Below are 17,845 nucleotides of genomic sequence, written 5' to 3' on the forward strand. Positions count from 1 at the left end.
TACTTCACTCCACCTTGCTCCTGTGATAGGCATCTCACTCCACCAACTCAGGGGTGGGAAAAAGGGCCTCCACAGGCCGGATTTGGCCCTCCAAGCAGGAAGATCTGGCCCACGGAGGCCCTGCCACTCCCCACGCCCCCAGGCCAGTCAGGACCTGACAGGGCTGGAGGATAGAGCAGAGGAAACTTTGCATGCTCCCCCATTCCCAGGTCCTGATTGGCTTGGGGGTGGGGGAGCATGGGAAGTCTCCTCCCAGCCTGGGGCATGGGCACCTAAGTGGAAGGGGGGGGCAGGTAGGCAAAGGCACTCCCCCACCCCCAGGCCAATCATAGTCTGGGGGTGGGGAACCCAGAAGTATCCCGGCCCCTCCCTTTCCACTTGAGGCTTCGCCCTTCACTGCATCCTATGGCAAGGAGTTCCACAGGTTGACTCAGAGTTCAGCTCATTTGATTCTGGGCCAAAGGGCTAAAAGGAGCAATGCAGACGTGCCCTCTTGGGTTCTGAAACCCAGCAAGAGGGGGTGGCTGTCCGTGCCCGGACTCCAGTCAGATCAGGAACATCTGCCCCACTGCTTTTAGCACCGTAGTGTGATCCCCCACCAGTCAGAGTCAACTGATTCGCTACTCCAGGGTTATTGCTTTTATTTCAGTGTAGCTCAGTGGTTCTCAAACTTTTTGGCCCACAGCCCACCCTGCTCCACACAGACCTTTCTGTGGACCACCAGCCAACGACCCATGACGGCCGTGAGGTTGGGCGCTAGAATGGGCTGAAGGTGGGGGTCTGGGAAGAAGGGAGGGTGCAGGAGTGGGGTGCGATTGGAGGAATCTGGGAGGAAGGGAGGAGGTAAGAGCTGGCAGAGGATGAGAGGTCTGGGAGGGAGTGAGGGGGAGTACAGGCTGGAGGGGGTGAAGGGATGGGGCTTGGGGTCTGGGCATAAGAGGTTTTGAGGCACTTACCTAGCTCCATGCTTCCAGGCACCGTCCCCCACTGCTCCCATTGGCCGTGAGTCCAGCCAATGGGAGCAGCTAGGAAAGCCTCCAGGCAAGTGGTTTCCTGCACTGCCCTTCCCCAGAGCTAAACACAAGCACGACGGACCATGATCTAAGGAGCCAAGTGCAGGGTTGTCACAGGCTCAAGCTCTCTGTGGATTGGCCCAAGGGGGGATCATCGCGCTGCACAGAATCCCATCCTGCCCTTGCCAGACTTGCTCCCCCTGTCCCAGGGGCTTTCCCGCAGCGACACGGATTCCAGCAGAAACAAAAGGTGTAATCCCATGAGATCACAGACTTGTCCCACTCTCCTCGTCACCATGCTACAGATGGGAAAACTGAGGCACAGAGCAAGGCTGAGCCTTGTCGAAGGGTGCGTAAGCAGTGCAGGAAATCGAACACAGAAACCCTGAGTCTCAGTCCCCTGATCTAACCACTAGATCTTGCTTTCCTCCCAGCAGTGGGAGTAGAACTAAGGTCTTCCAAGTGGCATTTCCCTACTCTAACCGCTAGATACCACTTGCCTCGCAGAGGTGGGAAAGAGAGTCCTGGTGCCCAACCCCCCTGCTCTAACCACTAGTCCCTGCTTTCTTTTGCTGTGTCTCAATGTGACTACGCAAAGAGCTCAGTGCACCCCCCCTTTCCTCTCTCCCATTCCTGTCTGCATCTTTGAGGTAACCTATTGCAGGGTGGGGAACAGGGACTGCGAGGCGGGTAGATAAGCAGGACTTAGGAGTCCCTGATCTCAAGATGCTGGTGCAGTAAAATCACAACCCAGAATAAGAACATAACAATGGCCATACTGGGTCAGACTCAGACCAAAGTTCCATTCAACCCAGTATCCTGTCTGCCAACAGTGGCCAATGCCAGGTGCCCCAGAGGGAGTGAACCGAACAGGTACTGATCAAGCCATCTCTCTTCTGCCATCCATCTCCACCCTCTGACAAACAGAGGCTGGGGACACCACTCCTTACCATCCTGGCTAATAGCCATTTATGGACTTAACCTCCATGAATTTATCTAGTTCTCTTATAAACCCTGTAATAATCCTAGCGTTCACAACCTCCTCAGGCAAGGAGTTCCACAGATTGACTATGCGCTATGTGAAGAAGAACTTCCTTTTATTTGTTTTAAACCTGCTGCCCATTAGTTTCATTTGGTGGCCCCTAGTTCTTATTTTATGGGAACAAGTAAATAACTTTTCCTTATTCACTTTCTCCACTCCGCTCATGATTTTATAGACCTGTATCATATCCTCCCTTCGTCTCCTCTTTTCCAAGCTGAAAAGTCCCAGTCTCTTTAATTGCCCCTCATATGAGACCCGTTCCAAACCCCTCGTCATTTTAGTTGCCCTTCTCTGAACCTTTTCTAATGCCAGAGCCAGTATATCTTTTTTGAGATATACCAGTGCTTAGTCTGCACCCCCGAGAGCTTAAACTCCAGATGGCTCCTTCCACTACCCCTGGGCACAGAGCCCCTGCAGCTGGCAATTCAGTGGGCCTGGAGGATACTCTCGCTCATTCGAGAGTATCTTCGAGTGAGTGGGGAGCCGGAGGGCGGAGTTGCCAGGATCAGGGGATGTGACTCAGAGGCATGCAGAGAGCAGATGATGAGCAAGCTGAGCCTGTTTCGCACAGTCACTTCTTTGGCCTGAATCACGTTCCACCCAGTGTTTCCTCTTCAGGGCCTCGGCAGAGGTTGTGACATTTTTACTCCCCCCGCTTTCCCTCCCATGGCCCCGATCCTGCAATGAGCGCGGGCGGAGCGTGGCCCCGATCCTGTAACGAGTACAGCGTGGGCAGAGCCTTCCCGCACTTCCCCTGCTATTCTGCTGCCACTGCGGTCGCGGGGCACATCTCTTGTTAGGCTATTCAGTGGTCCCCAACGCGGTGCCCGCAGGCGCCATGGTGCCCGCCGGGGCATTTATGTGCGCCCGCCAAAACATCTGGACTGGCCCCGCCCCCAGCGTGCGGCACATGCGCGGTGCCAGCCCTGGGCGCAGGGTGCCTGGGCGGCCCCTGCCCTGGGCACACGGCATATGCACAGTGCCGGCCCCAAGCACGTGAGCGGCCCCGCCCCCGGGGGCCCAGCAGCCACGAAAGGTTGGGGACCACTGGGCTATGTCTACACTGTGTTCCCTTCCCCCCTTCCCCTTCCCCTCCCAGTAGAAGATATGCAAATGAAGCACTCATTACCATATCTCTCACTCTCATTTGCATATCCTCTCCCGATCCTTTTTGCGGAAGAGGTTTTGCCATTAAAAAGTCCCCTGCAGATGAGGCCATCTGTCGGAAAAAAAACCCTTTTGCACAAGATCCTGTAAACTACATTTTCTGAGGAATAAGGGATCTTGCGCAAAAGGGTTTTTCCCCCAACAAATGGCCCCATCTACACGGGGCTTTTTAATGGCAAAACCTCTTCCGCAAAAAGGATCGGAAAAGGATATGCAAATGAGAGTGTGAGATATGCTAATGAGCACTTCATCTGCATATCTTCTGCCAGCAAAAAAACCCGCAGTGTAGATATAGCCTTAGGGTGGTCCGATGAGAGCAGAGTCAGGTCATTCACTGAGTCTCCCAGGCCCAATTCAGGAAACTATCCCTATGCCAGCCAGCACTCGCATGCCTGCGGGGCTTAAACACATGCTCCAAGTTAGACACAGAGAATCAGAGAAATGTGGGGCTGGAAGGGACCTCCAGGGAACATCAAGTCCAGCTGAGGCAGGGCCAAGGAAACCCGGACCATTCCTGATGAGTGTTTGTCTTAAAACTGCGCTGGTTAGGCCTCTGTTGGAGGATTGTGTCCAGTTCTGGGCACCACGTTTCAAGAAAGATGTGGAGAAACTGGAGAAGGTCCGGAGAAAAGCAACAAGAATGATGAAAGGTCGAGAGAACATGAGCTATGAGGCAAGGCTGAGGGAATTGGGCTTGTTTAGTTTGGAAAGAAGAAGACTGAGAGGGGACATGACAGCAGTTTTCAGGTATCTAAAAGGGTGTCACAGGGAGGAGGGAGAAACATTGTTCTCCTTGGCCTCTGAAAATAGGACAAGAAGCAAGGGGCTTAAATTGCAGCAAGGGAGGTTTAGGTTGGACATTAGGAAAAACTTCCTAGCTGTCAGGGTGGTTAAACATGGCTGGAGATATTTGTGGAACCTCCATGGCTGGAGATATTTAAGAGCAGGTTAGATAGACATCTGTCAGGGATGGTCTAGATGGTGCTAGGTCCTGCCATGAGGGCAGGGGACTGGACTCGATGACCTCTCGAGTCCCATTCCAGTTCTAGTGTTCTGTGATTCTATGATTCTAATCTCTAACCTAAATCTCCCTCACCTGTCCCACCTTGGGTGGCCATGGAGAACGGTGGATCATTTGACATTTGGTCTTCCATCTACTTTGACTTCTTAGAACTTGGTGTTGCATCTGCCCATCTGACGCCAGCAACCGGACCCAAATCTTTCCTGAAACTCATCCCAGCGTGGCTCATCTCCCCTGCAGCAAAGAGAATGAAAGTCAGAGACTTGCTCCCTAGCCTGGCCAGGGCTTTACAGTCAGAAGTTTTAGCTCTGTGATCATTAGGCCTGGAGGGCCCATATGCTTGGATAGGGCCCTGAAAAGCCCAGCTGGGGAGAAGCTCCTAGCAAATATTTGTAATGCAAACATCTCTCTGTTTACTCTGCTGCCATCTGCTGCATCTTGGCACTATAAAGTGGAAAGGCATTCATCATCATCATCATTATTGATTATAAAAATAATAATTAGGAGCAGCAGCCATGATCTGCTTTGCATTCCCAAGGGGGGAAAATGGCATATTCTCAGTTGAGAACTATGTACTGAGTGCCTCACAAAATGCAGCCCTTCCTCTCCAGATCAGACAGAGAAATGTGGTGCGTTAATCGACTGATTCAAAGCTAAAGAACACACAGGGCTTTGAAAGTAAAAAGCAGTGCTAGAGCTGAGAAATTGCAGGGCTAAAGCAACAGGGATGAGAGCCTGCCGGGAAATGGCATTCTCATAGGTAACGATCAATGAAATTACTAATGTTGTAATGAACTGCAAAGTGTGGGAGGGAGAGATTGAAGGCGAGCAAGAGAGCTGCCCTCTACTGGACAGAGTTGAAATGACTCAATTGTGTGTCATATGCCCTACATATGAATGGAGATTCTCTTTTAGTTCAAGTGGTAGGGGTTTGGGCATTGCAAGAAGGATCAGTGGGCTATTCCCCCTCTTGCTATAAAGTTCCCAGGGGCTACCTCTGAAACAGATTCTACATGGACAGATTTTTTTTCTCACTATAATACTCTCTACATAACACTATAATACTCAAATAGCTAAATATAATACTCAAATAGCATTCATTGACTCAGATAGCTTTTCCCTCACTTCCTCCTCCTCACCCCACCTTCTGTACTAAATCTGATTTGTCAGTTTTATAATTGTGTTCACTTTTTTCATTGTATTCCTTTGGTATATATGGTCATGTCAATTTTCTTCCAGAATATGATCTGAGGAAGTGAGTCTGGCCCACGAAAGCTCATCACCTATTAAACCATCTTGTTAGTCTTTAAAGTGCTACATAGTTTTTCCTTTTGTTTTAGCAAGATCAGACTAACACGGTGACCTCTCTATTACTATAATACTAATGATACTTTGCATTTCACTCCCACCTTCCATTAAAAGATCTCAAAGCATTTCACAGGCACTAATGAATTAGACCCCTTCATGTCTCCGTGAAGGGCTGTGATCCCTGGTTTATAGATGGGGAAACTGAGGCATAGACAGGGACTGTGATTCTCTCCAGGTCATGCAGCGACTCAAGCAGCAGGACCACCAACAAAACCTGCATATTAGAAAAGCAGAAATGAGGGGAAAGACTCAAATACCAAGGGGTGGGTTACAAGTCATGATTTCAAGATTGCAGAAGAGGTTGGGGGAGAGGGAGCAGAACAGTGGGGGATGGGAGACCTGTGGATCAGAATTAAGAGGCACTGGGAAAGCTGTTTTGGGCTAGCCCAGGGAAGCAGCCGCTGGTTGAAATTGAGGATTATCAGTAGAACTAGCGTGGGAGAGGAGGACAGACCAGGGCGGGGATAGCAGGGGGCTGCCAGTCGAGATGGAGGAGCATCTGCACAGCTGCATGAAGGAAGTTTGCCCAGTATCTGCCAGGCCTATGTTTCTCTCCATCCATCCATGAACAGGCCTGGTGTAGCGGGGTCGCCTCTGCAGGTCCCTCCTCTAACGAGTGTCTCTCCTTTTTCCGGGCCCAGCTTTCCAGAACAGATGTATAACCAGATAATAAATAGCTGGTGCTTTTCATCCCCGTATCTCCAAGTTCTGAGTAAAGGGAGCACCATAGAACCATTTACAGGAGGGAAACTGAGGCACGGAGTGCAGGAAAAGATGTGCGGGGGGGCAATCATCCATAACTAGGATTAGAACTGACAAGGCTTGCCTCCCTGTCCTGTGCTTTCACCTCTCACTTACACACGGCTTGGCCCAGTCTTTTGGTCCAGTGTGTACAGCCCCTAGCGCCCTGAGAGTCCTTGTTCAGTTACTGGGGGTGCTTGAATGCTACCGTAATACACCTAATAGATAACAATGATAATAATAACCCTCACTGCCCTCCAGACAAAGGTGGGATGGCAGAGAGCGATGGGGAAGTTACGACAGACTATGTGGGAGAAAGCAGAGAGAAGGAGGGGGCATGAATGGGGGGGGAACTGTAGAGAACTGGCCTATTTATTGGAACTCTGCCGCATCAGACAATAATAACCCACCCTCTAAAATCTGAGCATGCACGTATCTAGCCTGAGTATTTACACTCCAGGGAGGAATGTGGCCTTGTATTGCACCAGGAAACTCAGTCCATAAAATCCGGCCAGATAGGATCGGTCTAGGATATGGTACAGCCGCTTTCCACACTCCCCAGCTGGATTCGGCCCTCGGCCCTCCCGTGCCAGGAACCTGTCCGCGCCCACAGCCAGACAGATCCTGTAGCAGCATCTGTCTCCAAAGCCGCTTGGCCCCTGTCCAGTGCATAGAACCTCTGTGTCAGAGGCCGTTTGACTGGTAATAGGATCTGGCTCCCTGGGCTCTGGGATTTGTTCCATCTTTGGGGCTGGACCCTGCATACTGCAAGCTCCCTGCTGCCAAGAGGAGCGTGGGGTCTGAGAAGCACACAGGGTGGGGCCCTGGCAGCCAACCACCCCACACACCCCATGACTGCATCTCAGTGGGATGCAAAGTCTGTTTTTGTCATGCAGGCACCTATTAGTCTGAGGAACTCACAGCCACATGAGAGCACCCAGGCTCCGAATGCCGAGGGATTCCAGAAAGGATCGCACATGCTTGTGGATAATGAAAACCTCCAGGGGGAGGAGTGAAAGGTTGTGGAAAGACTGCGAACTCCCCTCCTTTGGGGGCATAAACTAACCTCTAGCTCCTGGGATCAGCTGGGGACTCTCCAGCAGGCAGATTACCCCAGCGCCCCAGGGTTCTTGCACCTTCCTCTGAAGCATCTGGTACGAGCCACTGTGGGAGACCAGATGTTCAGATACGGGGGCCCATTAGTCTAAACCTGGATGAAGAGTCCTGTATTTCCTAATGATTCCCTCCCCGCCCACCTCCTCCACTGCCGGGATCCCTCCCCACCCACCTCCTCCACTACTGGGATCTTTTCCCACCTGTGCTCCCCACGCCAACCCCATTAGCATCTCTACACTAGTTCATGAGGCGAGGAAGCAACATGTGAGAGGTGGGGAGGCAGGGAGCATGTGTGTGCGCACACGTGCACACGCACGCACACACACAGAGCCAGATGTAGGAGCAGGCCACCACCACGGGAGCCAGGACCGGGGCAGGCCATGTTTGGGATACTGGTTTTCTTGTTATCAACAAAAAGGCAAAGAGAACATTTGAAGTGAAATGTCTCAGGAATTCCGTACGCGGATTCTTTTCTGGACCTTTGGAGAGCCTCAAGGAACCGTCCAGACATTTTCTTCTAGCCTCCTAGAATGTTTGTCAGCCCTGCCCTGTACATACCAGCTATTCTTAAAATGTTTCTATACACTTAGAGGAAATATATTTTTATTTTCTTATCTATGGCATGAATAAACACCAGATTACAGAGCCTAAGGTGCAAATGTATTGTCTTCTAAGAGAGGGATAAATCATACATGCAATTTGTGCCAGAAAGTTAGAACATAAGAACATAAGAACGGCTGTACTGGGTCAGACCAAAGGTCCATCTAGCCCAGTAGCCTGTCTGCCGACAGTGGCCAGCACCAGGTGCCCCAGAGAGGGTGGACCGAAGACAATGATCAAGTGATTTGTCTCCTGCCATCTCTCTCCAGCCTCTGACAAACAGAGGCCAAGGACACCATTTTATCCCCTGGCTAATAGCCTTTTATGGACCTAACCTCCATGAAATTATCTAGCTTCTCTTTAAACTCTATTATAGTCCTAGCCTTCACAGCCTCCTCTGGCAAGGAGTTCCACAGGTTGACTACACGCTGTGTGAAGAAGAACTTTCTTGTATTAGTTTTAAACCTGCTACCCATTAATTTCATTTGGCGTCCTCTAGTTCTTCTATTATGGGAACTAATAAATAACTTTTCTTTATCTGCCCTCTCCACACCACTCATGATTTTATATAGTTGTGACATGAGCTACAAATGAAATAAATACATAAGGCATTCAAACTGTAAATGGACCATGTGATCTAGGACTGGCCCTGCACACACATGTAGTGACACATACACATGCACTACATGCACACGCTCGTGTGCACACACCCACCCACGTCCCAAGGGGACAGCCTGCCTCTTGCTGTTGCTCTGATGCTTGGCCCAGCTGCAGTGTTGCTCCCCAGCTGTGGCTGCGGGTATGTATCTGGCTTCCCAGCTACTAGGGATGTCAAGCCAGCAGCCAAGGCTTCCTGCCCCTTCTGACAGCTGAGTAGCTGCAACGCAGCCCTTCTCCAGGAGGGGGCAGCACTACTCAGGAGAGGGGATGGATAAGGCATGGGGGGGAGCCTTGGGGGGCAAAGAGATGGGTGCAGAGGGGGGTAGAGATGCAGGGGAGGGAAAGGGCAGAGGGGGGGGAGGTAATTAGGGAGTCACATCAGGGAAGGGGGGAGCTGACGCGCACAAACAGGGGAGTGGGCTCTGCACAGTTGTGGGGTGGGCTCAGGCAGGGTCAGGAAAGAGACTGGGAAGAAGAGTTCGGGGGGTGGGGGGGGGGTGAAAGCAGCACATATGGCTCAGGAGGAAAGAGCAGGGGGAGTCAGATGCCCCGGGGATGGGCGCCACACCATAGCTAGGCCGATGGGCACATACAGCGATATAACATTAATCACCCCTAATGTAGGGATGAACCCCCAGTCCAGGATGTATCCCTTCTAACTCCTGGAGGGGAATCCCAGTCCCCCCCCTCCCCACTCCCTCCTGAGAGCTTTGGAACCCAGCCCCAGACATGGCTCTCTGCCCTCCACCAGCGACTGCCTCGCGATGCTCCGGCATCAGAACCAGGAGGCAGGTGCCAGTGGGTACCGAAGTCTTTGGCATGTTGTGCATGGGGCTCTGGGCCCATCTGATCTGTCCTGGGTGATTTAGTTACATTTTCCCAGCTGTCCTCCGAGGCAGGAATTGTTTGATCTTGTTCAACAAGGAAGGAATTTCAGCTAGGAATGCAGCCTGACAGCAAGAGGCCTGGCTGAGTCACCCAGAGCCTCCCAGAGGTCAGAAAAACCAGCCAGGTTCCTACCCACCTTGTCCACCACTCCCCAGCAGCAGAACCGCTGTAAGAGGCGGTGGCGGAGCTGTTTAACCCAGGTGGGGAATAAGGAGAAAAGGGAATTCAGCCTGGGAGAATCCCAACCCATTTTACAGGTGGGAAATTGAGGCACAAAGTGGTGAAGAGCCTCACCAGGGAAACAGTGGCAGAATGAAGCGGGGTGGTGGGGGTGGTGCCAGTAATAGGTCAAGATGAGGGGTGTGAACAAGTAACCGGTTAACCGGATATCCCGTAAGCATCACCCTCACCGGCTGATGCTTACCTGGTACCTGGGAGCAGCCCCCCGCCTGTGGCCCGCTGCAGGTGGAGGGCTTCTCCAGCCCCATGCCGGGCTCGGGAGCCAGCAGCCTGCTCGCAGCCCCCCCTCCCCAGCATGGGCTGCTGCTGGCTTCTGCTGATGCCCCCACCCCATGCAGGGGGACTGGGAGCAGGTAGTATCAGCCCCTGTGAGTGCAAGGAAGTTGGCAGCAGCAGCCCCCATGCAGCTGGGGGGCCAGGCTGAAGCAGTCTCCAGCTGGGATCCCGCACTTAATCAGTTAACCAGTTAACCCTAGCTGTTAACCAGGACTTTACATCCCTAGTCGAAATGAGGGACCCAGAAGGGGCACCCTGACAGTGCCGCTGCCCCAAGGAGTCTGTGGAGGCCACCCAGAGGACCCATGCATGGCTAAGTGCCTGGGAGAAGCCCCTGGTTACAGAGCTCTCCCCACCCCCATCCAGCTGTCAGATGGACAGGGCAGGTTCCCAAGGAGGCGTCCGGAGGCTGGAATCCCCTCTCTAGCCACAGAACAAGCAAGGCTTGGGGCGGCCGAGGCAAGCTTTCCCCAGCCCACCTGACTTACTGCAGAAAGGCCACCCATGGGTCGCCCGGGACCCTGGCAACCGGCTCCATCTCTCGCTCCCCTGAGCTGGAAGCGCTGGTCTGAGGAAGCTCGGTGTCACACGGGCTGGCTCAAGGCACCCCGCGATGCAGCTGCGACGCCCCCGTGGTTTCAGCCCGGCACATGCTGGTGTGCGGGTTTACGTGACAAACACACGGAGCCGTTTACCACTGGCCACCAGGCTGATCCACTGCCTCCATCTCTCGCATGGTAAGAGGCTGCAGCGGCGCCTGCCCAAAGGTGGGGGCTGCCGGATCAATGGCAAACGGAGGCACAGGGCCCTGAGTTTATGGGGCTGAACGCCAATGGTCCCCTGAACCCTGAATTTCATGCCTTCTGCTGCCTCTTTCTGGCATTCTCAGGTGGCAGCCGGATCTACGGCAGCTGCTCCAGCCCTACCTGACCTCCAGTGGCTGGGTTAATCCCCAGTGACCCTCTAATCTGCTCTCCTCTGCTGTGCTTCCCATATTAGCCTACCAGAGACTCCCCTTCCGCACCGTGCACTGTGTAAATGGAGGGGTAGGTGGCTCTGCCTTAGGAATTGTCAAGATGCCGATACTGTTTCCAGGACGGCAGGCTGGGAATTGTGGTATCAATCATCTAACCCTGCCCTCAAATCCCGGGCTGCACCTACAAGCCTCAAATGGCTGGATGTGGCTGCAAAGAGCCGCTTAGCCAAGAAGGAGTGAATGGTGTCAACAGGTATGTTGTTGTCATTAGGCTCCAGGGTGAACACCCTCTCTGATGTAAGCACGGGTGGTTTGGACAAGAGTGATTGGGTTCAATTAATACAGCCTGGTGTCAGGTCACTGAAGTCAGTGTGGGTGGGATTTCCCCACGTCAAGTCACAGGGTTGCACTTCCACCTTCCGATTGCCGTGCAGTTCTGATGTCTTTCTTCTGGGGCCTTCCCCCGTCCTTGGTGACAATTTGGGAATTGCTGTTCCTGGCTCATGGTCCAGGCATGCACTCCAAAGGACTGCGGGGAGGTAGGGCCTTCGGAAAAATGATTTCAGATTTCTTTGGCATTCATGGAGCACCTAAGACCGTCTTATCTGAGGCCCCTCACAAGTGCATTACGCTAGGTGCTGTACAAACTGGGATGTAGCACGCAGCCGGCTCCATTGCCCATTGCCACAGTGCTGCCTCCGCGGGGAGCTAAGTCGGGGTAGCTACATCGCATGGGGGCAGATTTTTCATGCCCCGAGGTGACGTACTTACACCGATATAGGTCTGCAGTGTGGACCTCGCCTAAACCACAGATTTTTAAGGGGAATTAGCTAGCTAAATATCCCGGAGGATCTGAGCCTAATTGGTCTCAGAGGCCACAGTGGGAGTTAAAACCCAGTCTGGCTATAGGCAGGCTAGTACGTTAACCCCTCCTCCACCCATCTTCTCCACTTCATGGTACACACCAGCTGGCCTTCTGCTAACCCTTCTTGTTCCCCTTCTCTGGCTTTCCTTTGGGAACCCAGGTCATGCCTTGGAAAGTCACCCCACTGGCTGCCCACTAAGACACCCACGGCTGGTCACGCCAGCGACGACTGACCCTAAAAACCAGAGGAGCCTATCCCGGAATCGGCTCGCCACGAGTCACGGCCTGTCTGGCAGTCTGCAGGCGTGAAGCTTGGCCCGGTGCATCAGCCGAGCAGAGAACCCTCTGAAACTCCGCTCCCGTCCCGCCCCCGGAGTGAGACGCTGGGCAGGTTTTTCTTCGCTCTTCTCTCTCAGCAGCTCCTTGCTCGACGACTGATCCCCTGAGCGGGGGCAATCTTTCCAAGGCCTGCTGTGCCCAGCGGGTACTGGCGGTGGATGTCACACCGAGCCAGGAACTGCTGCACACAATGCAGCCAGTGTGCTGAAAAATCCAGCCACTGGGAGGATGGGCAGGCTACACGCCTGAGTTGTTTCTGGGTGGATTAAGGGGTTGATTCTATGCCCCTTCCCTGGTCCCCACACCTGCAGAGAAGGGAGTTTATTTTGGGGGTGGGACAGACATACACACCCACCCATTGTGTGGACTTCAGCTCTGTCCCTGCCCCTACCCTGCATCAGCTGAGCACCCAAGCTGGTCAGGTCCAGACTCTTGGGAAGTGCACCCGACTCAGGCCTGACTGAGTCCCTGGGAAATGGAGCTCTCTTGCTGGCCAGGCCTCTGTGACACCAGCTGGCCTGCAAACTATGAGAAAGCTACAGAGGGAGTGTGGTCTAGTGGGTACAGCACAGGAAGTCAGGACCGCTGGGTTCATTTCCTGTGTCTAGGCGGGGAGTGAAGTCTGGTGGTTTGAATGGGGGGGAGGGGCACGGGTTCCCTTCCCAGCTCTGGAAGGAGAGTGTGTTCCAGTGGTGAGGGCAGGGGACTGGGAGTCAGGACTCTAGTGAGCTAGTCTCATCTCCGCCACTGCCTTCCTCCATGGCCTTGGCCCACTCCCTCCCCCCTCCCTCAGTGAATGAGGCTGATGCTGGAGGGCTGGATCCACAAGGACGATTGCTGATGCTCAAGAGCAGGTCCTGGAGCTAGCGCCCAGTAGAGATTAGCTGCATGCACGTCTACCTGCTTCCCATAGGGCGCACTAATTAATTAACAATAATTCCTAGCGTTTCTATAAGGAGCTTAACGCCAGTGAGTGCTTGAGATGCTGGGGGGCTAGAGAAATGCTGGTCCCATGTGCCAGCCCTGCATGCCAGCCCCTCTAACTGGCCAGGCTGCCTTACACCACTTGTGGAAAGCGACACTTTTGGGGGACCCCTCTGCCTTTTCTGTCCGCCACTCCCAGCGCGCCACACCAGCGGGCTCCCTGTGTTCCAACGGGGCTGCAGGCAGGGGGAAGAGGGTGAGGGCTGCAAAGTGGGGGAAGAACATGGGCAGCCCCCCAATACTCCCCCCCCCCATGCAACCCTCCCCAACGGACTCCCCTTGGGCCGCACTTTCCCTGCTGCTGAGCCAGTTTGAACTTCAGCTCCCCGCTCGCCACAGACTAAACACCTGGTTAGTTCCGCCTGGCAGCTCGCTGGAACAAGCTGGGGGGCGGAGGAGGGGGCCGAGAAGGAGGCCCCGCTCCGAGCAGCGGCAAACAGGAGGGTGACCCAGGCTCCAGCTCGGTGCAAAAGGCCAGGCCAGGGGAGGCACCGTGCGAAGGGCTCGGGGCATCTCGAACCGGCTTTCCTACCCAAGACGCTTCAGTTCAAAAGCAACCTGGGGGCCCTGGCGCAATCGAAATCCCAGCCCCCGTGGCGCTCGGCTCCCCGTGGTGCCGGTCCCAGGCACAGGCTCTTCCAGACATGTGGGGTGTGTCACAGATGGCACCCTCCCCTCCCCCATCCGGAGGCGGTCTGAGACAGAGAGGCTGGCGAAGGGGACTAAAAAGCAGGAGGCTTGGGATCGGCTGGAGCCAAGGGCAGCCAGCATGGTGGGAAGGCTCCGGCTTCACTGAAGAGTTGGCCGGAGAGGCAAGTCCCGCCCCTCCCACCCCAACCCAGACTTGACCCCTAGCACAAGCCTACTTATTTCGCCCCTTGGGAGGTTGCTTTTAAAGCCCCGTCTGCACTGAACAAGTCCCAGGCAACACAATGCCTGTTGCTGGTTGATGGCCGGCCCCCTCGGCGGCTCTCCTCCAGAGCAGGAGCTGGGACAAACGGAGCGAAAGCACCAGTGTCCTGTGGCTGGGTCATCACCACTCGCCTCCTCCGCAGACCAGCACGGAGAGGACCCATGTGGTACATGCACGTCAGTGCCACTGGCACGAGCCAAGCCCTTGGGCTCAGGGAAAACGGCAATACAGGGAAGCATTTGTGTTCCAGCTGCAGACATGGGCCAGCCATGTCCCCAGCTGTTGTCAATGGTCTATGTTGAAATCAGTAGAGTCTAGCCAGTGACCTGGCCATGAAATCTGAACATTAGTGTGCCAAGCGCTGTTTGCTTTGTTGTCTTGTATTTGTTTCTACTCTCCTGTGCTGTTCTGTAGTCAGTGTGCCTCAGTTTCTCTGGGCATTGCAACAGTATCTGGATGAGGAGGGGAAGGCTGGGCACCGCTCACTGTGGAAGTGTGTTAGTCTCTCAAGTCCTGAGGACCAGGGTCACTTTGGGTCCAGGAAACAGGACAAAGGAGGGGGCAGGTTTGCCTAGAGGGTTGACACCAGTTGCTCAGTTTAGTTTTTCCTCTGGCTTAAGGAGAAAGGACCCAAGCTGGCTTGAGGGGTGGGGCAGGTCTTACACATCTGGTCTTACACATCGATTTGAGTCACTGCAACACATTTGGACCCTTTTTGGATTCCTTTGGGAGTTCAGAGAACTAAGCGAGGAAGATCTATATTCAGCGGCTGAACTGTTTCAACGAAGGTACAACAACGAAATTTCAAGAGATCTCTGTGACGAGATTGTCTTCCAGAAATGTGTACATTCCACCAACTTTACATCAGACTGCAAGCCAAAAGAAATGCTTCAAGAAATATTTGATCTCAGCCTGTCGACTGTCTTTCCTAATCTCACAATTGCATTACGTATTTTTGTCAGTCTCCTTGCATCAGTGGGTTCAGGTGAATGCACAGTCAACGTGTTAAAACAAGTAAAGAACTATCATCATTCTACAATGGGGCAAGGGCGTTTGAACGGGCTCGCAGAGCTTAACATTAACAGTGATGTTGCACGTTAATTAGATATTTCTTCAATTATAAACGAGTTTGCACACAACAAAGCCTGAAAAGCATTCCTAAAATGAAGAGTTTTGCTTGCAGTGGAAAATCGCAATTAAAGTTACATTTTTAATATGCAGGTGGCCCCGGCTTGCAACGTGATCGGTTCCTGGGGAAGTGTCGCAAGTCATAACTCGAACCCTCATTTATGATAGGCATCATGCACTGTCGTAAATGCAGGCCAAGGACGTAAATTGGGGTTTTTCAGCTCCTTCTACACTTACAAAAATGGTTGTATGTGTGTGTGTGTGGGGGGGGGTGTTGCATCTCGGGCGGTCACATCTCAGGGGTTTCCTGTACACGCTATTGGTCTAATGACTTAATTGTTAATAAATACGTGTCTCAAGTGTTCATTTTCATATATTCTTTTGGTTTTAGTATGACCCTGTGGATGAGAAGATAGACATGTTGGGGGCTGGGGCTTCTAAACTCAAAGGCTATGTCTACACTGGTGGCTTCTTGCGCCAGAAATATGCAAATGAGGCTAAGCGTGGAATATCGCCGAGCTTCATTTGCATGCCTAATGAGCCGCCATTTTTTGCAGAAGAGGTTCTTGTGCCAGAGGGAGCATCTACACTGCCCCTTCTTGCGTAAGAAAAACCCTCTTGCGCATTACCGTTATTCCTGAAAATAATCAGCGAAGAGGCATTGCGCAAGTGGGTTTTTCTTGCACAAGAAGGGGCAGTGTAGATGCTCCTGCTGGCGCAAGAGCCTCTTCTGCCAAAAATGGCAGCTCATTAGGTATAGAATCATAGAATCATAGGACTGGAAGGGACCTCGAGAGGTCATCGAGTCCAGTCCCCTGCCCTCATGGCAGGACCAAATACTGTCTAGACCATCCCTGAGAGACATTTATCTTACCTACACTTAAATATCTCCAGAGATGGAGATTCCACAACCTCCCTGGGCAATTTATTCCAGTGTTTGACCACCCTGGCAGTTAGGAACTCAGTGACCCCGACAGAACTTTTTCCTAATGTCCAACCTAAACCTCCCTTGCTGCAGTATAAGCCCATAGCTTCTTGTTCTATCCCTAGAGGCCAAGATAAACAAGTTTTCTCCCTCCTCCTTATGATACCCGTTTAGATATCTGAAAACTGCTCTCATGTCCCCCCTCAATGTTCTCTTTTCTAAACTAAACAAACCCAATTCCTTCAGCCTGCCCTCATAGGTCGTGTTCTCTAGAGCTTTAATCATTCTCGTTGCTCTTCTCCGGACTCTCTCCAATTTCTCCACATCTTTCTTGAAATGTGTTGCCCAGAACTGGACACAATACTCCAACTGAGGCCTAACCAACGCAGAGTAGAGCGGAAGAATGACTTCTCGTGTCTTGCTCACAACACACCTCTTAACGCATCCCAGAATCATGTTTGCTTTCTTTGCAACAGCACCACCCTGCTGACTCATATTCAACTTGTGGTCCACTATAGATCCCTTTCTGCCATACTCCTAGATCCCTTTCTGCCATACTCCTTCCCAGATAGTCACTTCCCATTCTGTATGTATGAAACTGATTGTTCTTTTCTAAGTGGAGCACTTTGCATTTGTCTTTATAAAACTCCATCCTGTTTACCTCAGACCATTTCTTCAATTTGACCAGGTCATTTTGAATTATGACCCTATCCTTCAGAGCAGTCGCAACCCCTCCCAGCTTGGTATCATCTGCAAACTTAATAAGCGTACTTTCTATACCAATATCTAAATTGTTGATGAAGACATTGAACAAAGCCGGTCCCAAAACAGACCCCTCCGGAACCCCACTTGTTATACCTTTCCAGCAGGATTTGAACCATTAATAACTACTCTCTGAATACAGTTATCCAGCCAGTTATGCACCCATCTTATAGTAGCCCCATCTAAGTTGTAGTTACCCAGTTTATTGATAAGAATATCATGTGAGACCGTATCAAAAGCCTTACTAAAGTCTAGGTATACCACATCCACCGCTTCTCCCTTATCCACAAGACTCGTTATCCTATTAAAGAAAGCCATCAGATTGGTTTGACATGATTTGTTCTTTACAAATCCATGCTGGCTGTTCCCTATCACCTTGCCAGTTTCCAAGTGTTTACAGATGATTTCCTTAATTATTTGCTCCATTATCTTCCCTGGCACAGAAGTGAAACTAACTGGTCTGTAGTTTCCTGGGTTGTTCTTATTTCCCTTTTTATAGATGGGCACTAGATTTGCCCTTTTCCAGTCCTCTGGAATCTTTCCTGTCTCCCATGATTTTCCAAAGATGATAGCTAGAGGCTCAGATACCTCCTCTATCAGCTCTTTGAGTATTCTAGGATGCATTTAATTAGGCCCTGCTGACTTGCAGGCATCTAACTTTTCTAGGTGATTTTTGACTTATTTTTTTATTTTACCTTCTAAACCTACCCCCTTCCCACTAGCATTCACTATATTAGGCATTCCTACAGACTTGTCGGTGAAGACTGAAACAAATAAATCATTGAGCATCTCTGCCATTTCCAAGTTTCCTGTTACTGTTT

Source organism: Pelodiscus sinensis, chromosome 24 (genome assembly GCF_049634645.1).
Source record: "Pelodiscus sinensis isolate JC-2024 chromosome 24, ASM4963464v1, whole genome shotgun sequence".
NCBI classification, from domain to species: Eukaryota; Metazoa; Chordata; order Testudines; family Trionychidae; genus Pelodiscus; species Pelodiscus sinensis.